Source organism: Pinus tabuliformis, chromosome 2_1, assembly GCF_031772625.1.
Source record: "Pinus tabuliformis cultivar Carrire ecotype Pingquan chromosome 2_1, CPIR1, whole genome shotgun sequence".
Taxonomy (NCBI): Eukaryota; Viridiplantae; Streptophyta; class Pinopsida; order Pinales; family Pinaceae; genus Pinus; species Pinus tabuliformis.
The window spans coordinates 956046-979133 of NC_142299.1; the positions used below are offsets into that span (position 1 = coordinate 956046).

Here is a 23088-nt window from a genome sequence, read left to right on the forward strand (position 1 = left end):
GGACTTCAGCCACAATCAAGGAAATCCATACACTCCCACCCCCGCAGTTGCTAATCACCGTCGATTTAACAGATCCATCGATCTGACGATCCAGATATATTCCTCTGCCATTCTTCTTCCGCCATTAATATCCATCAATCTAAACGATCTGACGGCTCCTATGCACATTTTCTTCCTTCCTTCATGCCTTTACTTTCTTTGCCTTTATGTGGTTTCTCAAAGTTCTTTGTGGTTTCGGGTTCCTCCAGGGTTTCTGGTCTTTGATTGTTCTGCAACACAACTCCTTCTTGATTTAACTCTGTGTACTCTTAAACATTGTCACTCCTGAACTTCACATTGATCCTTCAATCGGACTCAACAATCCAACACGTTCCTTCATCCTCACTTCTTCTCTGTGTTCTACCCGAACTCCACCTGCATACATATACTATGCAGAACCTCTAATTCACACACAATTTATCATTCAATTACTCAAACCACACACTTACACAATTTAGGAATTGAATCTCTGTATATATATATATATATATATATATATATATATATATATAAACAAATGATTACATAATGAGACTCTTTGTCTCTCTGGCCTGATTTTCTAATCAATGGCCTCTGTTTTCCTACCTGCCGTAGGCTTACAATCAAACCTATCTAACTCTCGACCTGACTGACTAACCAGCTAACCCCTGACTATGTCTTTTAGGCTTACATTTATACCAAAGGATTCTACAACAAATTCCTGGTTTAGATCCATAACCTTCTCAACAAAGTGCTAAAATCTCTTCCTTATCTCTAAAGATCCTCTCTAATCCACAAAATCATCAACTAACTCCTAATCTAAGTTTTACAAATAATTCTCAAATCTCTCAATCTCTCAACTATCCTGATTCTCTCATGTTCTCCTACATTCGAGAACATTTACAAAATCTCCTGACTATACTTAATTAAATCCCTATTCTAGCTTCTCTCATTAAAATCACTCAAAACCTTAATAATTACATTAATTCAAAACATAGGAAATCAACTTCCTTGGAAACACAAGACCCCCTATGTCTACTAAAATACAATGATATTGTTGAGTTGAATACTCCTGCATCATACAGACATACTCTTAGGTTAGGGTTTTATAGAGAACCTTTTAGGGTTCCATACGAATGATCAAATATAATGAGGGTAGATTCAATCTAATGATTAATCTCCCACACAAGAATCTCTTACGATTCAAAACCCTAGACATAACAATGTTAGTAATGTAGAGCAAAATTTAAAAGAAGAATGATCGTACCTTTATATAAAGAGATCTTTGTAACAAAGCTTATAGGCTAAGACATACCTTGGGTTGTTTCTTAACAAACCTTGTAGGACATTAATGCTTGAAGGGTTTCAATAGAACTTCTTTCATGCTTCAATTCTATCCTTTGAAGTCTTCTCCATACCCCTTGAGAAAAGAACAAGCTTTCCTAACCATGAGAAACATAGAGAGAAAGGTTATTAGCATGTAATCTAAACACATCTTGATAAGAGAGGGAAACCAAATATAAAAGATAAGAGGAGTAAGATACTTATCTTTGGTAAAATGGTGAGGGCTCCCTCTTAATCCAATCTTGAGGGATACCTACAACTTTATCAAAATAAAAGGTGTTCTAACAAGACTTGTTAGACCTACAAATTCTAGAGATCAAAACATAAAGGAAAACAATTCAAAACTTAGAATAGAAGACCAAGGGAGGATATGTGTAAGGGAGGACTTAGTAGTATAAGTCCTTGACTTCCGATTCTTCTTCAGTCTTGTTCTTCTTAGATGGAGCTTCATCAGCGACATTTGCTTGATCCCTATTTCTTTTCTTATTTCTTGGATTCTCAGGACAATGACTCTGGTAATGTCCCATCTTGTGGCAATTGTAACATTCAACCTTGGATAGGTCCATTTTCTTCTTTGGTCCTTTGAACTTCTTGAAGGTTCCCTTCTTTTTGTGATGAGCAGAGTAAGCATTCGAGGTGTTTTCTTCTTCATTCTCCTTTTTGTTGTTTACCATCGATATTCTGGCTTCTTCTTGGCTACATGCATTCCACATTTGTTCAAATGTTGGCATATCCTTCCAATTGTTGAATCCTAATGCAAATGTGTTATAGCACCATTTACCACACTTGGTATTTGTGATGCTTGGTTTATGGCCTAGGGCAACCCTCCTAAACTTGGTCCAAATATATTAAAAACAGTGTTTTATTCCCTGTACGCTACTTTGCCCTAAAATAAAAGTGTGTACACGCAGATCAGTGAATACCCAACCCACGTATATGTATTAAAACACTTAAAAAAAATGAAATTTCCTTAATTATGGGCAAAGTTCAAGAGTTTTACCTGTTGATTACCTCCTATTGCCCGTGGCCCAACTGTTTCCCAACTAAAAAACTAGTTGGGAGAAGTATAAATGGACTTCCATGGGAAGGCCTTAAGGAGGAGAAGAGATAGAGTTATTATACTGAGATTATCCCTGACTGAGTCTGATGAATCCCTGTAACTCATGCACTTCCCCAAGCTTCAGGCCCTTGTTTCCTTGATTATAGATATTCTCCCTCTTGCTTGAGATATCATGGTATTGGTTATGGAAGAAGATTGTTGAACGTTGGGATAGGACGAACCCAGAGGATGGTTTCACTTGGAGCCGGAAGAAGAAGACTCAGGTGAATTCTCTCCATGTTATTTATAGCTTACTGCAATAAAAGAAATGATGTCTTGTTTCCGAAATTAACTTTGTTTATGCATCAAATTGTGTTGTAATTCATGTATGAACGTTGTTTTGATGTATGATCAATCATTTGCTTATATGATATAAAGTCAATTTCGTGAATATGCTTTACCTCTATACTGCTATGTATGTTCGAATTGAATGATTTTCAGGTTTGAAGAACATCGGGAGTTGCAGAGGGTCTGAACCCTACGGGAACTACTCAAACGAAGGAAAACCGGGTACATTCACTCTTACGTAGTTTGATTATATAAGCATTTTGCCTGAGTTGTATGAGTGTTTCTTGTTGTAGTTTGCTTCTGCTCTGTTGGGGTTCTAACCCAAAGCCCTAGGGTACTTATTCTCCTAACAAAAAGCACTCCAAGAATTAGGTAGTCCTAGAAGGGCAGTAATTACAAGCTTCTTTTCTGGGACAACTTCATCTATTGCTTGGAGTTCATCCATGATTCTAGATATCCTTATAAAGTATGATGAAATAGTATCATCATTTGTCATTTTGACAGCTTTTAGTTCATTCTTGAGGGTTGCTATTTGACCAATGTTCTTGATTGTGAATAATTTGGAGAGAGCCTCATACATTTCTTGCGCAGATTCTATGTTGGATATGTATGAAATTAAGTTATCCTTAACTCCATCCACTAATAGATTCATAGCCACAATATCAAGTTCTCTAAACTTCAATTTGTCTGCATTACTTGTTTCATTAGTAGGCTTCTTGACTTTTCCTTGAACAAGATCTAAAACTTTATTCTTTTCGAGAATGAGATCTATTCTCTTTTTCCAGGCCCTGTAGTTGGAGGTTCCTTCTAATTTGTTTTCTCCCTTCATTGAGTTTGTCATTGTTCCTGTAAATAGTAGGCTTGTCTTCTTGTGTGATCTTCCTTTTAATGTCCCTTTTCTTGATCTCCTTTCTTCTCAATAGATCCTTTAACCTGCCTTTTTCTTCCTTCTTTACCTTAGCTTTAATACCATGTTAGAAAATCGGAACAAAAAAAATATTTTCTTATGGTGATAATTACTTGTGATATTGAAAATTCTTGAGATTGACATAACGGAGATGGCTTCCACGGGAGCTAGGGTTTCGGTTACAGCTACCCCAGGAGAGGTTGTGGCGACTTAGACCAGGCCCAGGGACAAAGGTAAGGGGGGGCTCAGTCAAGCGAGAGTGAGGGCTCAGATTGCTGTCAACACCGTCGTAGATTTGGCGGATCTGAACAGGCCCAGGGCCAAAGGAAAAGAGGGACTCAATCTTGTGGGAACAAGGGTTACGATTTCAATCATTGCTAGTGTTGATTTGGCGGCGATCTCATGGAAGCAAGCCAATAAAGAAACCATGCAGAGGAACTAGAAGCATGGTCTGGAGCAAATAGAAATGACGGTGGAAGAAACGACAATCTTGGATCCAGGGCAACAAGACTGCATATTCTGGCACGGCTCCATCCATTCCAAATGGATTGAAGTCTATAAACTCAAAACTTCACTTTCTGATACATTCCCTATAAGCCATGCGGGCAGCAGAAAGGAGTCTATCGAAACCAGAATGATGAGAAAAGCATGGCAAATACGCATGTGCGCAGTCTCAAATGGAGACCCACAATCCACAATTTGGGGATTGATGGACAATGTGGTGAATGGGGTGACTTTGGGCTCTCCCCGACCTCCATTCTGGTATCTGCCCAACAGAACAACTGGTGCAACTCAGCCGAAACGAGATCTCGCCCACTCAGCATTTTTTTGGCGTTTTCAGTCCCTAAAGGAAAGCTCTGGGAATACAAAGTTGTGCGGCGAATCTGATGAGAAGGGACAAATTTTCTCTCAGACAGAACCAGAACCTGAATCACTAGTAAACCCTCTTCCCTTTCAAGTTTTTATTAAAACCCCTTCTGGGAGGACACATCTGGCTTGGGTGCAGGTAACTAAACTGTTTAGCATCTGAAGCACAGCATCTTCCAGCATACTGGTTATCCTACAGGATCACAGGTTTTGATCTTTGGAGGCAGAGTACTCCAAGACTACAAACCTCTTATGGACTACAAAATCTTACCTGCGTCTACCATCACTCTCAACCTAAGGCTGAGGGGAGGCGCGGCAGACCAACGCAAAACAAATCCTCCAGGCAGTGGCATAGGAAGCAGCACAGCAAAAATCCCAGAAACGCATCAAAAGCAAAAAAGCGAAGGGTTATCTTTCAAGAACATTCTTGAAGGAAAGAAACCAGCAACAACATCAACAAAGCAAGCTGGCACAGAACCCGCCCCATACATTGTGGAACAACTGAGTTTCACCCCAGAATTAAATACGGATATTCCAGAAACAGATGAGTATTGTTCTTCAATGGAAAAACAAGCAATAATTTGCAGATTCAACTGTTTTTGGCCCAAATCTATGGACCTTTTCCTTTGGGTTTTCAAAACCTGGACTAATTTATGTGACATTTATCTATGTTCCAAAGGGTTCTTTATTGTAAAATTTCGTACATCAGAGGAAAGGGACATTATTATGAGGGAAGGACCATGGTTCATGGGCTCCACGAGTCTCTTCATTACTCCATGGTTTCCAGAATTTGATCCAAATACAATGGTTGTATCTCGGATGCCAGTTTGGGTTCGCCTTCACAACCTACCACTACATTTCTGGAGCCATCGAGTCCTGTCTGGTATAGGAAACACCATTGGGCGTTTCATTAAAATGGACACAAAAAGAACGGAGGAAGGAATTTACACATTTGCACGCATTTGTGTGGAAGTAGATCTCAGCAAAGGATTGCTAGACCAAATTCAGCTCAAGTATAAACAGGGGTGCTGGACACAGATACTAGATTATGAAAATACTGCATTCAGATGCAGAATTTGCCGCCAAACAGGACATCTTCAAAATTCATGCCCAGAAGCCAAAAAAGATATGCGTAGGAAGAAGAAAGTAGGAAAACAGCCCAAGGGATGGCAATTCCCCCCACCAGACCCTGATGTCCCTGATGTGGAGGAAGAAGAGGAAAAGGAACACCCCATTCCCAAAGAGAACAACCAGACATTCAAGGAACCAGAAACAAAGGAATTTGTATCACATGATCGGATGGACACTTTGTTGGGGAAGATCCCAGACACAATGGATACCAACGGAGCCAAAATACATCATACTTCAGATCACTCAGATTCAGACAAGGATAATCCTCACCCTGTGGAGGACACTTCACTAGCACTTGTTTCGTCCTTGCCGACTCAAGGGGAGTGGCGAAAGGTCGAGAAGAAAAAGGGGAGAAAAGTATAATTTCTCCCCAATTGTACATTATTTTCTTTCTGTTTATTTGTGTCTTTTGAACAGCAGTCTTTGACCTGCTTTTGGATATGCGCTTCAACATCTACAAAATGTAATTTCGTTATTATTAATAAAATTACAATTTTTCCTAGGGGAAAAAATTACTTGTGATATTCTTATGTTCTTTTATCTTTGTTTGATCAAGCAATTATCAAAAGGAAAACATGAAATCAGGGACACAAGATGTAGGAGGACAATCAGGGCTAAAATCCTATATTGGGGAAAACCCAGTCAATGAACTCTTCCTTCAGTAAATTCAAAATCAAGATGAGATAAACCAAGACTCTAGACCCACAGACCTTCCTCCTCCACCAAGTCAACCCTTCCTCCTCGTAAATATCCTTTTCTTAGTCTTCCAAATGTCAACCCTTCAAAGTGCAGCTTCAATCCAAAACTTCGATCCAGTAGCAAAATTTTCCACCCAGCTACTCCAAAATTTCGACCTCCCCAGCAACAGCAGAATTTCGACCTGTCAGCAAAACTCCAGAACTTTGCACATGTGAGATGAGATAGAGAGAAATTGAATTCTTGGCACTTAAAGAGACCTTCTTCTTTGTCCTTAGACTTGTCCTCCTCTTCCTTGGAATTTTGCACTTTTCCAGCTACAATTTACTGCAAATCGAACTTGCTTTTCCTTACCTCCAAATGAGTTCGAGTTGCTAGAATATATAGGCTTCTTGTGAGGTCAAATTACCTTGTTTGAGGCCGACTTGTCCTTCCTTGAGGCCAACTTGGTGGAGGAGGCCTAGAAGACCTAAAATACAATAAAATAAATTTCTTCTTTGACAAATAAATCCCAAGAAGGGTTCTTTACATTATAACATGGACAAGGAAACTTGACATAAACCCTAGAAGCCAGCAATGGAGGCTTTGACCTAAAAACAATTGACCCAAGCATGAAACCCATGCTTTAATAAGTCAATTTTATAATAATAAAATCTATTTTTCTTTCTTTTGACAAATATAATATATTGTGACTTAAATACATTTATGAAGACCGAACCTAGTTATATTCTTCAACACCTATGACCCCCCGGATTAGTAGCCTTGGCAAGGTCATAGTCAAGGTACTAGGGGGTAAGGTACAAAGGAGATATGCCCACTGTCACCTTAGCACAATAACTTCTCACTTTAGGCCAACTCCTAGAAAGCCACAAGGGATATCCCAATCTACACATATTTCAACAAGAAGTTAAAAGACAAATGCCTAGAAACACCTATGCATGATGGAGTTTAGGAGTTAATTCAAGCAAGCACTAAATCCAACATATGAATAAGCAACACAAAAAATACAAACCAACACTTGAAAACCTTACCACAATAAATGATTTTTTTATGCGCAAGAGTGAGGGAAAATAGATACATTAAGTGAGATGAATTTCCTTTGATTATCACTTGATTTTGTGGTATGATTTTGGACAAGCTTACTATTGTCTTACACTTCCAGATCTGCAAAAAGACAAAAAAAGGCAGAAAATCCCAAATTTGGTGTGTCTCACAAGCAACTTGAAATTGTGGAAGCACACTAGGATGAAAGATCCCCTTGGATGTTTTTGCTTGGGCACCGAATTATTAGTGAAATTGCAGCCCAACAGTCAAAAAATATGCAGGAAGTAGAAAGCTACAGCAATTTGAACCAAACTTGCATAGAAAAGAGTGCTAACCCCTCTAGGATCAAAACCAAAAAGCGTCTCAATCAAGATAAAACATTTTTTAATATTTTGGGTGACTCAAATAACTTCCAAATATTAATGATATGCACATGAAACAATTCAGAAATGAAACTAAGGCTTCAGAAGGGTTAGAGAACCTTTCTTCACAAAGCCCTAGGCTTAAGGTCTACCAACCCTTTTAAGAGTATGGTTGTGATAAAAGTTGAGTATACACCTCAGAGCCCCCAAAACAATGTTAGATCAACCTTGAAATCATAAAAAAAGAGGGTCATTTTCCACGTAGGCCATTAGATCAAGAATTTAGGCACAAGGCCGTATTACCCACCAAAAGTGGGTGACCCCATAGGAGATTTTTTCTCCTAGATATCTCTTCAGCCAGCAGCCAACACCCACCAATGTAGCCAATATAGTGTGCTATCTAATCTCTGCTCCCTGCATCAATCATATGTCCCCTCGCCCATCCGTCAAGAGCATATGTTAGAAGGTGGGCAATCCAACCCAAATGTATGTTTTTCATTGTGTAATTGGGTGCTTTGCTTGTGTTTCTTTGACATTTTGGGCATGGATTATTGGGTAACTTGGAAGAAGGAAGGGTTTTGACCAGGGTTTTGTTCCCTCACCTTAAATGGGTGGTTAATCCTCAATCCTAGTCCCATGGGATCTCCCCTATTGACCTATGGTTGCAGGAAGGGCACTACTTGGGAAACCCTGATTTTGGTAGCGTGGTCCCGTTTCTCGTCCCACATTTGTCACTCCCCTGCGCACATTACAAGCCCTATTTCATCATTTTCCTTCTCTCAGTCCACATGACTATTGGGTCCACAAGGCACTAGCACTCCCCTTACCCTTGTCCTCGTATTTGGGTCGGGCCTAGAAATGTTGCCTCAAAGTTTGATGCAACTAAAAGAAAGTTAAAATCATATCATGGCCACAAGCAAGAAACAAAAGAAACAAAATATTATAAAATGCAGAAAATGGTCTGGACATTTAATATAGCATGTGGGCAAAAGCCAAATATGAGCTCTACCCCTTATCATGGATATCACCCTGGTTCTTAGGGAGGGGGCCATGAGTGACCCCACATCATTAAGGAACCCATGCACGTCCCAACGCCTGGTGGGCGATGAAATGCCCCACCTTAAGGGGGTAATAACTGCTTTATATCATTCATAGTACGTTCTAATTTCTCGGAAACCCAAGCAGTAATACAAAGAAAAAAATCAAGAAAAGGCAAAAGGAAAATAGAAAAGGGCAAAAAAACAAATGTTGGGGTAACTCGTGTATCCACGATTGCTCCCTCCTACATCTATATACCCAATATGTGGACATCCCTCATCATTGCCACCCTTGAAGTTTGAACCCACGGCATTTGGCCTTGAGACCCTCGTGTCTCCATCCATTCATCATCATTCACATGACACATATCAATTGAAGGATGTACCAAGGACTTGTCTTTCCCCTCAAGGGTTGGGAACAACTAATAGGGTTGTTTATTAACACTCCTACATAGGGAGGTAACACTAGCTCAAGATCAAAGCCCCAAGTTTGGAAGGGAAGCCCATATGAAGTCTCAACATGCCCCTTATAAACAAGTTTGATTCACTTAGATGCACTAATGAATTATGGTACATGATGGTGAGGACGCAACACTGAACGTTATATGTAATTGACAGGTGGTTTCATCATGGGTTGGGCAACATAACTGGGGCCCAAGTTTACCGAGGATCATATTGACACCCCCAGGTGAATTGTTGAGAGCCATGGGACTCCCATCATGTGCAGAGCATCATTTCACACCATGGGCACCTTCAGCACCCTCAGCAGTTTGCTCATTGCCCCACATTATTCACAAGATGATGCACTTGGACCAATGTGCCCCAATCGGCTTAGCATTTACCACATGGTGTGGCAATTGATCCAAGGCCTAAAGGAGGTTTGTCTCACCCCTTAAGACATGGGAGGGCAAGCACCATCATCAAAGCCCTCAGTATTGGAGCATTACAAGCTATTCTATCATCAGGATACCCATGAGACCAATTCTTGTGCCCCAAACAAAAATTAGGGCCCCACATGATGATTTACATGGAGAGTTAGGGGTCATCCCCTAGTTCGAGATTTATGGAACCCTCTCACATTTTGGCACAAGGAGGACTCGACGTTGTCTTCCAACGGCCCTACATCAACATGACGTCATCATTTCAGCTTACATTGGGATGGCTAATTCATATTTTGTAAAAGCTACTTGGTCAGCTTGTGACCAATGGATGTATTTTGCCCACTTTTATAATGTTGAGGGGCTAGACATAATTTGACTTAGTAGGACACATATAAATAGAAGATCACTTCATTTGTATTGATCATCATCATCACTTAGGAATTTCGGCCTCTTTAGCAAATTCGCACTTGTTCTTGGATTGGCTATTGGAGTATCTTGGATGCATTTTGATATTCGGAGCTGATTTTTTATCTTCTTAGGAGTTAGCTCTTGGAATATGGATGGATATATTGCATGTCATCTTGTAAGTGCCTTCTATTGAAATTTTGCTCTTGAAATAATGTCTAATGTATGGAATTGTTGCAACTAGATTAATGCTACATTGTGCCCTAATTTTGTGAAGATAAATTTTGAAAGCTATTTGGTTGGCAATTGCATATGTTATTCATGGTATGACATGTGATGAATGTTCCTAGTGGTGAAATATTGTTTTTCTCCATTAAACTCCATAATTATTGAGTGGGTAATTATTGAGGGTTGGTACCTAGGGCATCAATTCTTGACCTCCTAAAGGACAATTTTGGTTAATCTAAAGCATCTAGGACTTTGTACGCCCAAAGGACAAGGCATTGATCCAAGCATTTGGTGATCAAACAAAATTCTTCTCCATAAATTCCTTCTCCCAAAATTCGGTCCCCTAAAGTAGGATGGCTAGGCTAGGGCATAGAGTGAATTGCATTAGAGAGAGAATTGGTGGATTCCAGGAGCATAGGCATCAAGCCTAGGATCTTATCTACAAGCCCACAAAGTTTGGTAAGCATTCAATTAGTTTTCATCCATAAAATTTCTTGTCCTAGGTGTACCCTAAGAGGGAAACACTATCTTGTATTGCCTTAACTTGGGGACTTCTTTAAGGGTTGTATGAGCTTAATACTTGGTGAAGTAATTCATAAGAAGCCCTTTCTCCTCCTTGCCTTGATCTCAAGTGTACCTTTGTCCACGATAATTCATGAAACCCTAGGTCTTGTGCAAGTCTTTTCTAGGTCTCTTATAGGGAGCGAAGAACCTTTAGAAGTGGCATATCATCACATGAAGCTTCCCTTGAGAGGTCATACCTCATCACCCAGCACCATAAACCCTAGAACATCTATTAAAGGTGATTATCTATCCTACCGAGACTCCTCCCATCAGTGAATGTTCGTAAAGAGCAGGGGACATTGGTTGTGGTGATAGTGGGCCATTGTCCTATTGTTATCACTTAGTCTAGTTCTTTGTAATATAGATTTTCTATCCTCAGGACCTACTAGATTTTGTGGTAACAAGCCCGAGGATAACATCTAAATTAAATGTAATCTGTAAACTTTGTTCTAGATGATAAATAAATAATTTCCAATGGTTTAATTTTTATTTTGACAATGGACTTCTTCTATTTTTATATTTTTTTCATTTTTCTTTTTTTGTATATTTTTGAAGTATACAAAATAAAAGACAAGAATTTGAATTTACAAAGAAGTTGTTGGTTGTTGGGATTAGGGCTTAAATGCCTTATCTCCATTATGGCCCCTCTTAAAGTTGGTTATCTAATGCTTATGGATTAGGGAAAGAGGCTAGAACCCTAGAAAATAAATTAGCCTCTTGTCTAATCAAGACAAGTTATGAAACCAAAGCCCTACGAGAAGGGATCCCTCCAAAGGGGAAAGCCTTCAACCACAAGATCAACTATGGAATGAAATAAAATCAAAACCATTTTTAAAGAACCCTAGGGTGTGTGGCCTAACACAAAGATTCAATGCTTACCTCAAACCAACAAAAGAGAGAGTGAAAGAACAAACCCTTGACGTCTCCTCCCACGTGACAAAGTTTCCCTTCGATGGATAGTGTTATAGTAGTCTTGAATTATCACAATAATGTCTTTGAAAATCAAGAAGAATAACCAAGAAAAAGAGACTCCAATAGTTGACACCAAAGCTTCATGAAAATAGTTACACTATGGTATAATGATCTCCAACAATTCACAATGATTTGGGAGGAGAGTGAGCTCTCAATTGATATTAGAGGCTCTCAACATCTCTCATCCTTTCGCTCCCTAAAAATAGTTAAGAAACTTCAAGAAAGATTGACTTGTCATCCACAAAAGGCTTGGAGACGAAGTCATTACAAAAATTAGCTTTGCACTACTTGAAGCCCTCATAAGAGAGGTGATAAAATCCTCCAAAGGGGGTGGCACCTTCAAAACAACTCCAATGAAACCTTAAATAATACTTGTTAACCTTCAAACATGCCTCAAGTGAAGGCATTTTATGAAGCTCTTACACAAGACTCAAGGCTCGCATTTTGCATGAAGTTTGTGCACATACTAGAAATCCAATGGTTGCATTTAAGAGAAAGCACGATGATGTTCAAAGGTTGAAGGATCAAAAAAGCAGAATCGATATGGGTGGCACTAGCAATCCTCGCTTGGGTTCTAGCAATGAGCCAAGGATTGGTCAAGAGGAAAGAAAGAGGAGGGGCGCTAGCAGTAGAAGAGATACTCAAGCCATCAAATCTAGCTAAAGATAGCAGATTGTTGAAAATTCTTGACAGTCAAGGGAGAGAAGAAGCCGAATCAAGAGTGCCAAGGGCCATCTTTGCTTGTGATCTCCCTTTTAATGGGGTTTGGTCCCTAGATTAGCGAAATTTGGTGAGAGCAATTAACAAAGGCCCCTAAAGGTTTCAAGGGGCCAATGAAAAACTCAGAGCAATTTTGCCCAATAAATAGAGGCAACATCTTGAGGACATTTAAGACCAATCTATAGCTCATGGGGTAGCACAGGGGTTTCCATTATCTCATATGGTTGGATTAACACAAGGTGTAGGCCATTGATTAATGTCATTACATCATCACCAAAAGGAGCCATGTTCATAAAAGCATAAGATTATTTAAGTGTGGTAAAGGATAGTAATTTCGTTGCTGAAAATTTAATTATTGCCATTGAACAAGTAGGGCCAAAAAATGTGGTGCAAGTTATCACAAATAATACAATTGTTTACAAAGTTGTAGACTTGATTGTTGAGAGTAGATACAATCATATAATTTGGACTCTTTGTATTGTTATCTAAATTTGATTTTAGATGAGATAAGAGGCTAAAATAGAATGGGTTAAGGTTGTAGGGTAGGTTAGGGAGCTTATAAAATTCATCACCAACCACCACCAATCTCAAGCAAAATATTTATAATACTCCAAAATGAAGTTGCTCAAAGTAGTTGAGACAATATATGCGTCAAACTCCATCATGTTGTGTCGCCTTGTTGAAGTCAAAATTGCATTAATGAGTATGATAGTGGGTGCAACTTGCAATGAGTAGAGACATGCAGAGTCAAAGAGGAGAAGTATGGTGAGGATGGTGTTGATTAATGAAGATTGGTAGAGCAAGATTGATTTATTATTCATGTTCACATTTACCAGCATTTGATCTTCTACACGATGCAAACACAGACAAACTGTTGATTTGGGGTAGCATCAAATGTGCTCTAGCCATGAAAATTGGTAGAGAGGCTAAAGCACATGAGATCTCCAAGACCCAGAAATGGTTTGGGGAAATTCTACCTGATGAGAGAGATATTAAAATAATTAATATTTTTAATGGGTTCGTAAGTCTAAACTTAGGAAAATAAAAATATTAATGGGTATTATTATAAAATTGGGCTAGAAGGTTCTAAATGACATGGATCAAGGCAAATCTAATCTTAGTCGTTGATTAGAGATGTAATCTCGGTCATTGAAGACGTAACAAAAAAAGTATAAGAGGAGGCTTGAGGGTCAATTGGAGATACACCAAGATTGATCAGTTAGATCGATTTTCTCGAGCGGGGTTTGCTGAGAGAAATCGAACCAGTGATCAAAGTTGCAGCGAGGGGAAGTGAGTGCATAGCAGAGAGGCAGAGATAGTGCCGAAAGACCAGCGCAGAGGCAGAAAAGGCTACGTAGAGCCAGCAGGAGCCACGCAAAGGACCAGAATGACTGCGCAGAGGGCCAGAGGGCCTGCGTGAGTGAGGCAAAGGGCTAGAGAGCCAACGCAAAGCTTCTATAGGCTGACGCAAAGGGTTCTAGGCTTACGCAAAGGGTTCTAGGCTTACACAAAGGCCAGGAAGGCTAACGCAGAGCCTCAAAGAGACGTTGGAGAGAGTTTCGTAGAGCAGACTTGCCAAATATCTACTTCCAAAGAGACGTATTACTGCCAGATTGATTTCTCTGTCGGGTGAGCCAGTTTGGCACCCAGTTGTACTCAAGAAAAGTTGCTTAATAATAAAACCCTCAAAACTGTTGCACTGGTTTTCCCAAGTTGGGTTTTTCTAGGGACGATTGTCCAAAAATAACGATGTCCCTTGTGTGTTTGTCTATTTCTTTTAGTTGATGATCTGTAGATGGTTGAGACTACATTTGTGTTTATTTCAGTATTTATATGGTTAAATAACTTGTTCAGTAATTAAACAAGTAGGTGAAATAAACCAAATAGTGCAGGAAAATTTCTAACGGGTTAGACTTAGAAATTTCAACATGGTATCATAGCATTGCAGATCACAGGAGAGTTGAAGGCAACAGCTGAATCAGAGAATTTGCAGCAGAAACAACTATCCCGAGAGACAAATTTGTTCCTAAGCAGAAAGCAATAGAGGAGTGACGTAGAAGGCCTGCGTTATCATTCTGAGCCAGAGAAAGGGCCAGCGCAGAAGCAGTGAGGGGCTCATGAAGAGCCATGTCACCCTGCTCAGCCAGGTAGGAGTGTCGCAGTTGGCCAAAAGAGCGATTCAACCACTGTCGGGTCACTCGACTCCATCCATGCTACATAGATTGTCAAACAAAGTTTGGTAACTTAGGCTAAAATTCACTTTCAACTACTTATAATGACCCTTAAATAGATTTTCAACTTGATCTTATCAAATTCACTAGTCAAGAAGGACTTGTTGGGACCCTTTAAGCATCTTGCCATCCATTTAGCAATGACAATACTTCCATGTGAAGAAATATCAATAAGGCCCACCCACTCTCCTCCTTATGCATAATACAAACATCCCAAAGAACCATCAAAAGCGCTCTCTCACCTCAATATTTTGACCAGAAAATGCTTTAATCCCCTAAATAGGCATGGTTATTTTGGATTGTGTGGTTTAATATCATCTCATGTTTGTCCAAACTGTTGGGTCCTTCATCAACAAAAGCATTTGGGAGGCCTAGAAATTTGTTGCCCAATTGGTTAAGTGGAATTACTCATTGTGAAAATTTCTAATACGAAATTCTACTGCAGTAACTGATTTATTTCACCTACTAATTTCTTACAATAAGTTATTTACAAAACTCTTCAGTAAACATTAAAATAAATTCTACTGCAATTATCACATAATTACATAGAGAAAATAGCAATGAGATACAAACACAAGAATCAATCACATCAACGCAGTTGTTTTTGGACAATTGTCCCCAGAAAAACCCAATGTGGAAAAATCGGTGCAGCAGATAAGGGTTTAATTAATCTTCAACAACAATTGCTTTACAAGGAATGATTCCACAGAAAAACTGAGATACTTCTAAGAGAAAACACCTAAGACAAAGTTTCTCCTCCTCCTAGAGAAGTTCTGACACCCTGGAGACCCTTCACCCACCTCTGTGTCACTTTTGCATCACTCTGCGTCAGCCTGTGTGAGGATTGTGTCTCCAATGGTGCTATCTCCCTACTCTTCCCTCTACATTGTCTCTCAAATGCCATGTGCCACCTCCTCCTCAATCACTGACTGCCGCTAATGCCCCCCTCTTCTTTCACCCTTGCAACTCTCCCTTTGAAATCGAACTCCTCCTTCTTGAGGATCGATTTCCCTCAAGTTAATGAGTATTTTCCCGGTGTATCTCCAAATGACTCTCAAGTCTTATCCTATACTTTTCCTGTGGATGAATCAATGGCCAAGACTAAGTCTCTAATCAACGGCTAAAATTAAAACAGACTTGATCCTCGTCTCTTAGAAGCTTCTCACTCATATTTTTATTGATACCCATTAATATTTTTATTTTCCTAAGTTTAGACTTAGGAACCCATTAAAAAAATTAATTATTTTAATAACTCCTCATCCGGTTGGAATTTCTCCAAACGATTTATGGGTCTTGGAGATCTTATGTGTTCTAGCCCCTCCACAAAATTTCGGAGCTAGAGCGTATCCAATGCTACCCAAAATCAACATTCCCTCTTAGTGAGGAAAGTGCTCTAGCAATACTTCCCAACAGAAGCATCACACTGATCCACAGCATCAGTCCTCTGCATTGTTGATGCTCGGCCAACTACCCCTCATCCACTGCATTGTTGCAACCTGTACTACTGCCCATGACACTGTAATTGTCACTACTACATCTGTACCACAACTCCCTCTGAATATGTTGCATCATGTTGTCCATAGCACTACTAATTGTTGCACTGCAACTCCTTATACTATTCGCTTTTGCTACTGAAACAGATTCTTCACCATCCCCATCTTCTCCCTGAAGTAAACAAACTTTGTTCTTCCTAGGGCCTTGGTGAGAATGTCTGCCACCTGTTCTCCTATTGGGGTGTACCTCAACTGTACTGCCCCTCGTTGGACACAGTCTCTGATAAAGTGACACCTGATATCAATGTGCTTCGACCGATCATGAAAGATTGGATTCTCAGAGAGCTTGATGCAACTCTGATTATCACACAAAATATTGGTCACTTCCATCTTTCTCCTGAATAGATTCACAAGCAATTTCCTAAGCCATATGGCTTCGCACGAAGCTGTGCTAGCTGCCATATATTCAGCTTCAGCTGAGCTCAGAGCCACGGATTTTTGTTTCCTACTACACCAGGAGGTCATTCCTGATCCAATGTTGAAACAGTACCCAATGGTACTTTTTCGATCTATTGAACTTCCAGCGCAATTTGCGTCAGTGAACCCACTCAACCTGATGTCATTGCCTTGGGTGTACATTAGTCCATGCTCGATTGTTCCTCATATATATCTGAGAACATGATTGGTTGTTGCCTAGTGCACCTTCTTTGGTTCTACCATGAACTGACTGAGGTTGTTGACAGCTTAACAAATGTCTGGCCTGGTATTGACCAGATACATCAGGGACCCTATGAGTTCCCTATACAAGGTGGGATCGACTTCTTTATCTTCGGATGCATCAATCTTCTTCTAGTTGGTGATCATTGGAGTAGTCATATGTCTACAGTCCTGAATTTTTAACATTTTCAAAAATCTTTGTAGCGTATCTCCCTTGCCCAAGGAAAATTTCACCCTTCTGCTGCCAAACTTCCAACCCCAGGAAATAATGCATCCGTCCCAAATCCTTCATGTCAAATTTTGTGGCTAGGTTCTTCTTGCAATCTTTGATGAGCCTGGATGATCCTGTCAGAAAGAGATCATCCACATATAAAACCAGGATTAGAGGCTCATTCTCTATAACCAAGTAGTAGAGGTTAGGATCTGCATCACTCTTGACGAATCCCATCTTCTGCAAGTAGCCATCAATTCAACCGTACCATGCTCTAGGTGCCTGTTTAAGCCCATACAGAGCTTTCTTCAATCTGCATACATGAGATTTCTTCTCATGTGTCTCAAAACCCGTCGGTTCTTCAATGTATACTTCTTCTTCTATCACCCCATTCAAGAACATTGCCTTGACATCCATCTGGTGAATCTCCCACCCCATCTAAGCTGCAAGGAATATCATGTATCTAATAGAAATATACCTGCCTACTAGGGCGAAGGTTTCTTCGTAGTTTATCCCTTCCTTCTGAGCAAACCCCTTAGCCACAAACCTGGTTTTGTATTTTTTTACACTACCATTTGCAGCAAATTTTACTTTGTAGAGCCATCTCGACCTTACAACTGACCTATCCTGAGGCTTGAGTACCACTTCCCATGCATCATTGACCATTATGGAACTGTATTCCTCTACCATAGCATCTACCCATACTTGATGTTGGACGGCCTCCTGAAAACCGGAGGGTTCTCCAACCTAAGCCACCAAGGCTTGGTATCTGTTTGGCTGTCTACGCTCCCTTTCCTCGTTCCTGGGCGCCCCGACAAAATCCTATGCATCTCGTAGTAGTTGTCGAAGTTCCCAACTCGTTCTACCATTGGTAGTGGGTATATCTATTTGCTCTTCCTCTTCCTGAGGCTCCACCTTTGGAGTTTTGTCTTTAGGAGAAATACTAGTGCTAATTTATGCTGGTCAAAGTGGCTGGACCAGCAGATCATCCTTTGACTGCTCTGCGGAAGGCATTTCTCGAGATTTCCCAGAAAGCTCTGTCCTCCATGAACTTTACATCCCATCAAATTACGATCTTCCTATTCCCTGGAAGATAGACTCTATATGCCTTAGCATTCTCGCTATATCCTACAAGATATCCTTTCTCCATAGTCTGATCCAATTTCTTCCTCTTTTCTTCGGGTACATGGCAGTATGCCAAACTCCCAAATATCCTAAAATGACTCACCTCAAGCTTCTTCTCAGTGAAGACACTCACCGGAGTAATCTTACCTAATGCCTTGTGAGGAGTCTTATTCTAGATATACACTGCCATGTTGCATGCTTATGCCCATAGAAACTTGGGCATATCTTGATCATACAAGATTGCCCTGGTTGCTTCAACAATAGTCTGGTTCTTCCTTTCTACTACTCCATTCTGCTCCGGATTATAGGGGGTTGTCCACTCTCTTCTGATGCCTTCCCTTGCGCAAAAATCAGTGAAGTCCTTTTCGATGTATTCTCAACTATTGGTTGAGCACAATTATCTTTATCTTCTTTCCTGTCAAATTCTCAACTAAAGCCTTGAACTCTTTGAATCGATCAAAAACCTCATCCTTGGTTTTTAGAAAGTATATCCAAGTCTTTCTATAACAGCCATTAATGAAGGTGACGAAATACTCAGCACCACTACAGCTTTTGTGGACATGGGTCCGCAGATATCTTAGTGTATCAATCCCAGAACACTCTTAGCCCTAATGTTGCTTCTGGAAAATGTTGGCTTGGTGTACTTGCCTGGTACGCATCCTCTGCCTACATCATCTCGTTCGGTAATTAATTCCAGAACTCCTGATATTGTTTTCTCGAGAATTCTTAGAGCCCCATGGTGTAAGTGTCCCATCCTCCTGTGCCATAGTTCATTCAAATCTTCCCCCCTGCTGCCTATCAGTGCCATTGGGGATTCTAGATGTAATCTATACAGCCTGTTACTTCTGATTCCAATCTGGGCCTTCTTTTTCCAACTCGAGTGTTTGACATATACTTTCTCCTTAATGAAGAAAACGTCATAGCCCTTGTTTTGAAGTTGAGATACAGAGAGTAAGTTCATCCCCAATCCTGGCACATGTAGCACATTGGTTGCTCGAAGCTAATCCCCTGCTTATGTTTGAAAGACTATTGTACCTCTTCCAATGGGGGTACACTTTGCCTTATTTCCCATGGTGATCTGAAAATTCATCCTTTCTTCCTGATAATTCGAAAAACATTCTCGTATTCCTATCATATGCCAGGAAGCTCTACTATCTATATACCAAACCTCAAAGGAGGCAGAACTTGCTAGGCAAGCCACTCCTTCCAGTCTGGAAGCTAACATAGAATAATCGTGATCCATGTTCTTCGTGCTCTCTTCTTTCTCTGGATATTTGCGTGAATCCCTCTGAGTTGATGCCTCAGCATCATGTACCTGACTCAGCATATTCTTCAACCCTATTGCTTGATCTCTGCTCTGATACCATGTGAAAAATTCTAACACGAAATTCTACTGCAATAACTGATTTATTTCACCTACTTATTTCTTACAACAAGTTATTTACAAAACTCTTCAATAAACATTAAAATAAATTCTACTGCAATTATCACATAATTATATAGAGAAAATAACAGTGATATACAAGAACAAGAATCAATCACATCAACACAGTTGTTTTTGGACAATTGTCACCGGAAAAACCCAATGTGGGATAACCGGTGCAGCAAAAGAGGGTTTTATTAATCTTCAGAAACAATCATTTTACAAGGAATGATTCCACAGAAAAACTAAGACACTTCTGAGAGAAAACACCTGAGACAAAGTTTCTCCTCCTCCTGGAGAAGTTCTGACACCCTAGAGACCCTTCACCCACCTCTGCGTCACTCTGTGTGAGGACTGTCTCCAATGGTGTTGTCTCCCTACTCTTCCCTCTGCGTTGTCTCTCGAATGCCCTGCGTCACCTCCTCCTTAGTCACTAACTGTTGTTGATGCCCTCCTCTTCCTTCACCCTGCAACTCTCCCTCTAAAATCGAACTCCTTCTCCTTGAGAATCGATTTCCCTCGGGTTACTGAGTATTTTCCAGGTGTATCTCCAAATGACTCTCAAGTCTTATCTTATATTTTTCCTGTTGATGAATCAACGGTTGAGATCAAGTCTCTAATCAACGGCTAAGAATAAAACAGACTTGATCATCGTCCCTTAGAAGTTTCTCACTCATATCTTTATTAATACCCATTAATATTTTTATTTTCCTAAGTTTACACTTAGAAACCCATTAAAAATATTAATTATTTTAATAACTCCTCATTCGGGTGGAATTTCTCCAAACGATTTCTGGGTCTTAGAGATCTCATGTGTTCTAGTCCCTCCACAAAATTTCGAAACTAGAGCACATCCGATGCCACCCAAAATCAACACTAACAAGTGAGGGAGGGATCTAACTTGGCATCCAATTTGGAGCTAGATACACCAAGACCAATGCATTGCCAAACTCCAACAATTCCAAGCACACAGTTTGAGCACAAAAAGGCATCTTCGCCTAGAGGGATTTCTAGGACTTCGAGGCTAGACAATAGAAGGACTGGGCAACTTTAGCGCAACAAAAGACCCTCCTTGTTTTGAACAAGATAGTTATAAAGGAGATTGATGGGTTGATTCCTCCTGAGAAGTTGTTAAATCTGGAACATTGATATGCAATGCCCTTTGTGAAGAGATTGGAAGTGAGTATTTGATAGGCAGAATCAGCAGTATGAATCCTTGAAACTCTACTCCCTGTTATAACAGAAACATATCCTCGCTCCTGTCCTTCATGTTTGTTGGACTTTTTCCAATGCAGAGGAGAGTTGGATTCACATATTGCATAGTATTTAGTACACTCAGTGCTCACTTTCTTGCAAATTTCAAGTCTTTGCAGGACTAATAATTTATCAGGGGCTGCCATCCCAGGCCTATTTGGCAAAGAGTGGGCTTAAGAATGGGCTTTGTCTAGTGTGTGGCAAGCGGGAGACAATGAAACACATATTTTGGACCATCACTTTGCTAGAGACTGCCGGCGTCATATACAAGACCAGCACTCAATTTTTTTCCAAGGACGTGTGTGTTGGAGAGCCACACTCTTTGGTGGCTCCAGCCATCTCATGCTTCTCCCTACAAAGGCATTTAAAACTGCCTTGGAGTTAATATATTGTTCATTATCTGGAAGTTATGGTGCAAATTTGTTTTCCGCTAATCAGGTCAGTTTAATTCGGTCTTTCTTTTATACTGGAAGAGAAGAGGTATGTATGCAATTGTTTGCCAAAAGCTCTCTTCTTTTTCAATATGCTAAAAATCTCAATGTTGCAGCATAATTTTATTTTATTTGTGCTCTAGTAGCCCGGAGGATATGTTTATCACTGTAAATACACTTGATTTTTCTCTTGTAAATGATTCCAAGTTAATATTAGATTTATTTTGCTATAAACTAAAATAAACATCCCTAGTCCAATGGTTACCAAACCTCTGCCCTAAATAATCACACCTGGAACTTAGCCAAACCTTCACAAAGTGCTGACCAACCTTCGAACAGAAGTTCCAAAGTGATGACGCGCAGTCCAAGGAATAAGCTACCACATGATTACACTTGTCTATTAGGATCAGGATCACCGACTGATTGCAGCGAGGTAAGGCTATCAAAAATTAACATTTTCGGTGACTTTCAGAAATGACTGCTGAGCTTCAGCTCACCATTAAAACCTCCTAAGCATACATATGCAGAATATTGTCCTGCCCAGAATATTTTCTTTCTACGGCTTATTCAAATATTTTGCATCCATGGAAACAGGCATAACTTGTGCAAAGACTAACGGGAAACTTTCAGAAGGAGAAGAAAGGTTTCAGAAGGGTACTTACAATTGCCGCAAATCCCCCCTTTGATGGTGCTGATTACTCCCCCGTTGTGTGTAAGAAGCTCATATTCCTGGGGGGCGCTGCTTCTTATAGTGCAGATTAAGTGTTTATAAATGAGTTTCAATATCTCTAACTCAACTCAGACTTGTCTTGCCGCGTAGTTTTAGTCTCCGTTTCTAATACTAGGTGTATGCGTTTTGTTTGGTTTTTTAATGCAGAAATTCCACCCATCTAAATTTTGGTGGGAAATTGTATCGAAAACTCTAAAATTGTCGGAATTGCAAGCAACGTCGATATAAATATGCCGTGAACAGTGAGGATCAAACCTGGGCATCTAAACAGCATTTCAGCCCAGCCCTAGTGACCACCAATTTATTTTGATGTGCAATTTCACGGGAAATTATAATATCTGTTCAAATATTCATTTTAGGTTAAAAGTTAAAAAGGATTAAGTTGAATTCCATTATTTATTTAAATTTTAGATCAACATTGTAACAAATATGTATTTGTAAAGGGATTTCCTTAAATAAATGTAAAAGAAATTTTGGTTTTTAAAGCAGTTAGAAATTTTATTATAATTTAAGTTTCAAATGAGTTATATACAGTTTGAGTGGGCTTAATATATAGCTTGAGTGGGCTTAATGGTTAAGAGCATGTGTTTCCTCCTAAGAGGTCACAAGTTCAAAAACTAGAGGGGGTAGAATATGTGTTAGCCTCATGCTGCGGTAGGTTAATCATCTTTCATGATCAACATTTTTACATGCCAAATATGTCATACTTTGCTTGCTACAATGCTCCATATTTGCTACAGATGACCAGAGAAGTATCCGTGAAAGTGAGCTAATCTAAATGCCACTGCTTTGTTCCAATCTTGATGAGTAATCCATTTTGATCAATTTTCAAGTATGGGAAGGCCAAACAGCTTAATCTTGGCTTCCCTGGGTTTCAATTTCATGTTGTAAAATATAGAGAATGAACATC

General features: G+C 39.8%; 1 protein-coding gene across 5 annotated transcripts in view; it reads right to left on the bottom strand.

Moving 5' to 3' along the window:
• Positions 1 to 22457, bottom strand: part of LOC149198390 (putative phosphopantothenoylcysteine decarboxylase) — a 175392-nt gene extending 152935 nt beyond the window's left edge. For 3 of the 5 annotated variants that reach the window (XM_089402052.1, XM_089402051.1, XM_089402049.1), the window contains exon 1: positions 22111 to 22457. The gene's annotated coding sequence lies outside the window, so the exon portion shown is untranslated. The remainder of the gene's footprint in view (positions 1 to 22110) is intronic. The other 2 variants (XM_089402047.1, XM_089402048.1) reach the window with 2 other exon arrangements.
• Between the last annotated feature and the right edge of the window lie 631 nt (positions 22458 to 23088).